At 44.1% G+C, this 7,441-nt stretch overlaps 1 long non-coding RNA gene across 1 annotated transcript; it reads right to left on the bottom strand.

The window, feature by feature from the left end:
- Positions 1-1,908: 1,908 nt before the first annotated feature.
- On the bottom strand, positions 1,909-7,067 carry LOC144107805 (uncharacterized). The gene is made up of 3 exons (XR_013309389.1): positions 7,006-7,067; positions 5,122-5,205; positions 1,909-1,976 (listed from the first exon to the last, which is right to left on the bottom strand). It is a non-coding gene; the product is annotated as an uncharacterized LOC144107805 (long non-coding RNA).
- Between the last annotated feature and the right edge of the window lie 374 nt (positions 7,068-7,441).

The raw sequence follows: 7,441 nt of genomic DNA on the forward strand, positions 1-7,441 counted from the left end.
TCGCTTGGGGGATCTTCTTATCGCGGCAGGCACGCTGCATTATCAATTTTCTGGGACGCGAGACGCGACCAGAGTTATCTCGATTTTTCCTGGCCTCGCGCAAGTGTGCCTACTATGTTCTGGAACTTTCCTTGCCGCCTTTAAAATCGAGCACGGCTAAGAGCGGCCGGCATTCTGTTAGTCGACGACCGCCGAGCACGTTCGCTGCTATCGCCGCCGCTGAGTTTTCAGAGCTGTTCTTAGTGGGCGTAAGCCAGTCTATTAAAGTATTCTTTTACGAGCTGCTCTGTGCCTTCCTCAAGACCGGACCCCAGTCGGTGCTACGTGACCCCGGCGGAGTTCCCGTCACCACCTCGTGACAATATGTAACCTGCATTTTTCAGGCGCTTTAATACACACCGTTCGCCTCATCAAGCCACACACCAATCAAAAATGCATCAATCTGTGCAGTGGCGAGAAGGCATTGCCCATAAGAAAAAATTTATTCCATGCAAAACACAGATATCAATCCATAAATTGTCAGACTTGCACAAAACAATGTTCCGCTTTTCGTCAAAATATTTCGCTTCTAGTGTTCTGGCTTTAACCAAGCTATCATCGATTAAAAATGCTCGAAACAATGAGTAGTTATCTTAAAAGAGCACGAAGTAAGCAGCATGCCATTGTTCTTTCATTGTGTAGTCTACAAGAAGACGAGAACACAAATTTCGTGTAATTCCTAGAAAGACAAATAACGCAGTCACTTTATTAACACAAAGCATCCCTAAAATAAATAATAATCAAGAACAGTTGCTAGCCTAACAAAGTTCCTTTTTGAAATGCACCTAGAAGACACAGAACTTTGCAAGATAGAACTCATGTCAACGAAGTCAGTTTGAACAGCGACTGTAAACCATTATCGGAAGAATAACTAAAAGTAAATGATCTGACAAGATTTTTAAATGAAGACAGTATACGTGACATTACTTAACTGTTTCTAACCGTTGGTTCAAATAGTACAAATTATTAGAAAGATTTTGCGCAAGCTTCGTGAGTACCAACTTTTCTTGGCATTAATATTGCCTCCTTCAAACTTGTGACAAAGATAAGGAAGTCTATTTAGAATATGGCTTAGCGGGCAGTTCATATAAGTTCTCGAATAAAATCAGATAGTGAAGGGCGTCAAAAGAGGGAATTTACAGCGCAAAATTTAGTATGCTTCCTTTGGCAGCGTTCAGAAATGGGAACGGATATGTAGGCCTCCTTTATATAAATAATCTTGCCGTGTACAATCACGAAATGTTTATTCTCGTTCCATAGACGAATGCCTTCTTTCACACCATAATGCTCTCGAACCTTGGTCTGTAGATATGCTCAAGAAGTCATTTACTTAGTCTACTTGTAATACTAGAAGTGCAGTTCCAAGGTATTGGTCTGTTTGAGTTTGTTTTCGCCACCTTTCTTAATGATTAAGTGAAGCTTTCGCGTGCAGTAATCGGTTGTGAACTTCAAGCACATTTGGAAAATATTATTACCACAACAAAAACTTGGAAACAAAATTTTTAATACCTTTTTTATGTGCATTAGAATTGAAGAAATTATGTTTGGGGCTTCAGACTAGACATTTCAACGTCAGTAAATACATAGCTTCTTAAACTACCATTGAAAAAAGAAGAAATCAAAAGAAAAAATCGCGCATAAAGGTTAGTGCGAAGTTTCACTATTATATTACTGAGATCTCAAGAGATCTGTACATCACAACCGATTCAGCAGTACATGTATGAAAAATGATTTGTTGCAGTCATTCTTCTTTTTCTTGTTTGCTCCCCTTATTATACGTTAACTGCACGTCTTGAGAAGAACTACGGCGGTTCAGCAATGCTCAAGTAACAGGTTGTTTTTTTATACGTATAAAGTTTTACGCTACCCACCGTGAGTTGTCTGTTCAGTTTTCATGGCCTGCTGCGGAACTGTCGGCAGATGTCGTGACTTGAAGACTGTTACGAATAAATAAATAAGAGATTTGAAACAAATGAGAAAAAAATCACTATCTTGCTTTAGCAGCATGCAGAAGTAAAAAGTAACAATCTTTTCAAGCACAAACTATTATTATTATTTAATGTATTTCCAAAATGAGAAATATGCAATTTGGTGTATGACATCACTTTGAAAGAAAACTGATCACCCTGGCTTGAAGTGCGTAACTCGCATACACAATACCTGAAAAAGAGAGTATGCTGCCACAAAGAAAAAATTTCTCTAGCACCTGCCGAATTTTAAGTGTAAAACTAGCACGAGTAGCCTGTTTAAAATATTTTGATATGCCTCAGAGTCGCTCCTATCTGTAACAGCTTACTGAAGTGCTGTATGAAAGACACAAAGCTTCTTAATCCTTATTTATTTGCTACTAGTGTCACAGTCACTTGAATGAACTGAAACAGAGTAAAGAAAGGTGGGTGACGCACAGCACATAAGGAAGTGTTGTGTTGCGTTAGTGGCTCATAAGCCTCCAAGGCCATAATGCGCCGAGCTCGAAGTGTAGGAAAATTGTTTTCCGCAGAAATTTACAAATATGTAAAAAATGGGTGAATAGTGTTTAACGTCAGGCTGTGAGGGACGCCGTAGTGAAGGGCTTCAAATAGTTTAGACCACCTAATATTCTTTAACGTGCACAGTACACGGGTCGCTAACATTTCGCCTCCATAGAAATGAGACCACTGCGGCCGGGATCTAACTCTCCTCTCTCTGGTCTGCAGGCAAGCACCATAGCTACAAGCCGCTGTTCCGGCCTTATGCAGAAAATATCGACGACGTAGAGGGCCTAAAATTTAATTCTGTCTAGTTCCTAATGAAATAGGAAAAAATTTTATAAATGGCTAGTAGTGAAAGTTTTAAAGAAGGTCGGGTGACCTCAGCGGCCATTGTGGGCTGTTCAAGAATCGGGAAGCTCCCAATGAATAAATTAAAGGCGTTAGCTATTTTCTCTGGAATGATAAAGTAGACAATATAAATAGATCAGTCGAAGCTGTCGGTCATACTTTAAAGTTTATCGAAAAAAACGTGCTTCTCTTGAAAATTGGAAACCGAAGACGTGCCTCGAATTTCATAATCCCCTAAGAGCAATGTTGTTTGAAAAGGAATGCATTTATTATAAGTTATACCAGAGTGATTTTTTAGTTATTCTACTTTTGCATAGAAGAATAAAATGCGATTCTCTGGAACTAAACCTCGAGAATTTTCATAAACCGATTTCATTCGTTTTGTCAGCAGGAATGAGCTTAAAAGATTGTGTCCAAAGTGAAGTGGACATAAAGTTCCTGGTGCATGGAGGTGTTCCGTTCCCCAAGAACAGGCTTTACATAATGCAGCCTGCTTATTTCGTTATTACAAGTTGTCTGCCATTTTTTCTTAATGGTATTGTGCATCGAATTCATGCAGTCTCTATGCGGCATGCTGAATTTCTTGTTCTCAAGACAGGGAGCTAGTGCAACACATAGATCGGCTATATTATTTATTTTGACAAAAGTAGCGTACTCACACGCTGCCTTTTGTTTATTCATGAAGAGATTTTTTATTTTTCCGAACAGTTAGTAGTGATGAAATTTCCACTGGAGCCGCCGCGGTGGCTGAGTGGTTAAGGCGCTCTGCTGCTGACTCGACAAGCGAAGGTTCGATCCCGGCCGCGGCGGTCATACTTCGATGGAGGCGAAATTCTAGAGGCCCGTGTACTTTACGACCTCAGTGCAACTTAAAAGAACCCCATGTGGTCGAAATTCCCGGGACCCTTCACTACGGCGTCCCGCATAGTGTGAGTCGCATTGGAACGTTAAACACCGTTAACGATAAACCTTGGTAATTGAACCAGCGGGTGTATCTTAACGGAAAGTTAAAGGCCCTACTAACTATACATATCGTGCTTAGGACGTAACTAGCCCCACATGAAAAAATTGGCTCTGGTTTAGCTCTGGTTAATTCTGGAGTGACCCGATAGCTGCAGCTGGTCGAGTGGAACTCGCTCAGTCGAAATGCAATGCCGGCCTTTCGCCACTCCGTTTCGCTGGCGCTCCTTCATATTCGTCCCACTTGACACGGCTCATGCGCGCAGCTGTTGCAGCTGTTGCCCGCCGCACCGCCGGCAGCAGCAGCTGCTCCGCACCACGTGACCAACCCAAATGACCAACAGCGGGACCAACAGCCGCACTACGTGATCAACCCACGTGACCAGCCACGTGAACAAGGACGCAGAAACGGAGCTCAAGTGGTGTCACGCTGAAGGGTCATGAGTTGGCGCAGTGTAGCTGTCGCTGCAGAAGTGAGACCTGACAGGAATCTTTCTTTTTCCGCACTTTTTGGAGTGACATCTTATTTTGCTGCCATACTGAAACTGACGAGGAATCAGGATTGAATGCTAATAATGATGGCGGCAACGGTGAGCGGAAAAAAATCGGCGGTGGTGTACCTTTGGTTACACCTGGAGTGACGCGATATCTACAGCTGGCTGAGTGGAACTTGGTCACGTGACCAACGACGTGAAAGCGTGGCGGCGCAGCCACAGGGTGGCAGCGCCGCCAAGGCGCCGCCACGCTGAAGGCTCGAAATGCTACCATAATGTAGCTATCGCTACAAAACGTCGCGATAAGGTGTTTGCTGTGACGTGCACAATAGGCGAAATTGTATTTTTACCGCATTTGTCACAAAGCGCAAACGTTTTTAACAGAAGATGCATAATTAGCGATGCCACATGTCGCTTAATACGCGCAGCCAATAAGGAAGCCGGTCCAGGCCAAGAGGAAAAAATGAGACGAGTGCTTCCAAGTGCGCTAAATAAAAAAAAATGTCGAAAACCTATCTCCCCTTATAACTGGGAAGTTGAGTGCAGATGTGAAAATATGTGTACAGAATGTTTCTGCGGTGCTTTGAGGTGTGAAGAAAGGAGACTACAACGCGCAGCTACTGAGATTATCTTACAACAATGGCGCTCGAATGCAGACGAATGACCCTACAAACGAGAAAAAGCTTGCCTAAAAACGTTTCCTTAATACTGTATAAGTGCGTTAATACTGTTCTTTATTCCCTCGAGCGTTCAGGACAAGACTTGCCATGTCTGAAACCCGCGACACTTTTTAACACATAAAGACTTACCATGGCTTTTACCGAGGGTGATGCCAAATCGGGCTTCAGGTATATCCTTGACGGCAGCCTTGTCGACGCAGAATGTGTGTAACGCTAGTCAGAGGTGCGAATATGCAAACATCTGCTTCAATCTGTTGAGAGCGGAGCCAAGTCACAATTCGCAAACCAAAGTGAGCCACAAACTCAACCCAAGTTCACGATATTCTCAACTAAAGTCACTCTGAAGGCGTTCACCATGGCGTCTTCTCTTTCTCAATCGCACATTGAGAAACAGTGGAGGCAAAAACATAGTTGGCGCTCAGAGTATGAATTTAAAGAGGCGATTTTATAAATGATTGCACCGTATTTGTTTAAAGACAATCCAAGGCCCTAGTGTTAGACCGGAGATGGTCCATTCTGTGACGTGGCACAACAACACTCTGCTGGCACTGCTGGGCCTACGCAGCGTCTGCGGGCCCTCTCGCCAGCGTCTCCCCCCCCCCCCTTAATCCTTTGCAGCGTTTGCCAATCACTACAGATCAAAAAATTTGAAAATTGCCGCTTGGTGGTAAAGTGTTAGAAACAGTTAAGGGAAAAGCACACAGTTTTCTCTGGCCCGTGCTTATAAACCGCGGCGGTGTTTCGACCTGGCTCAAACGTCATTGCCCGTACGTTGTTTTTAAATCTCATGCATTTCCAACCTTGAGTGAAATTGGTGTTTATAAATATATGCGCTCGCTTTACCCGAGTTCGAGCCCGGTGAGGCGGAGTTTGAAAACAGACCAACGCCGCTAACCTCCCATCTCATGACATTAGCGTGTAGTGTTTTGCCATCCTCCGGCTATCCTGCTATTCACTTTCTGGCCACACCTTTCCCTCCCGAGCGGAGAGGAGGATTTCCTGTTTTCCACTTTGGAACCTGCCCACCATCACAGTTTGAAGCTGGATCTTCTTTGTACCCGCGGCTGACCGATAAAGGCCCATGTCGTACTTGATAGGTCTCTCACCAGTATGCGTGCGCATATGAAGACTAAGATTATAAGACGAAGCAGATGGGAAAGAACACTTGTCCTTCTGGAGGGGTCACTCATCACTGTATATGCGTTTGTGCTTAGTGAGTTTCAGATGAGCTGCTGCAGATGGGCACCTGCCATATTTGAAGGATCTTTAGCCAGTATGCGTGCGCTTGTGCTGAGATAGATCCAGAATGAGCTCCTGCAAAAGGGCGCAAGTTGCACCTGAAGGGCCTCTCACCAGTATGTGTGTCCATATGCACAATGAGAGTATAAGACCAAGCAGATGGGAAATCACACTTGTCCTTCTTGTCGGGTCACTCATCACTGTATGGGTTTGTGCTTAGTCAGTTTCAGATTAGCTGCCGGAGATGGGCACATGTCACATTTCAAGGCCAGTATGCGTGCGCTTGTGTTGATATAAATTCAGAATGAGCAGCTACAAAAGGGCACACGTCGCACTTGAAGGGTCTCTCACCAGTATGTGCTTCCATATGCACAATGAGATTATCAGACCAAGCACATGGGAAAGCACTGATATTACAAGACCAAGAAGATGGGAAATAAAGCTTGTACTTTTTGAAGGGCCTCTATTCACTGTGGGTGCATTTGTGCTTAGTTGAGCATATTTGAGCATATGGACACAGGTTAGCATACCAAGAGCTGAAAAAGTGCGCTTGTCCTGCTTGTCTCTCCAATATGTGTTTTCTTGAGCTGAGTTAAAGCTATAGACTGAGCAGCAAAAAACTGCAGAATTCACAAATGAACGGTTTCGCCATTATGCGTGCGCTTGTGGACAGTGAGATCAGAAGACATGGCTGGTGTATTTGAGGACTTGTGGCACTTGAAGGGTCTCTCCGCGCTGTGCCTGAACTCGTGGATTATAAAATTGCAGACTTACCAGCAGCAAAACCGCACAAGTCAATCTTGAAGGGTCTCTTGCAAGTGCGAGTGAGCGCAGATATAAACACGGATTTCATTTAAGAGATGCAGAGGCTGCAAAAGAGCACTTGTCATATTGTATAGCCGCTCGTCACTCTGCGCTTGCGCTTGCTGTGCTGAATATTCAGACTGAATAGCAGCAAAAGAGCACAAGTCACCCTAGAAGGGTCCCTCGTCAGAATGCCAGCGCATGTGGAGATTGAGAGATTGACGCGTAGTAGTTGCAAATGAGCACCGGAAATAATTGAGGGGTGCGTCTCTGTTGTGGCTGCGCTGGTGGCTTACTAAATTTGAATGCTTAGCAGCAGCAAAAGGGCATAATTCACACTTGTAGGGTTTCTCGCCAGTATGCCTGCGCATGTGTAAACGCAGACTAACAGGCCAGTAAGATGCAA

Source organism: Amblyomma americanum, chromosome 10 (genome assembly GCF_052857255.1).
Source record: "Amblyomma americanum isolate KBUSLIRL-KWMA chromosome 10, ASM5285725v1, whole genome shotgun sequence".
NCBI lineage: Eukaryota > Metazoa > Arthropoda > Arachnida > Ixodida > Ixodidae > Amblyomma > Amblyomma americanum.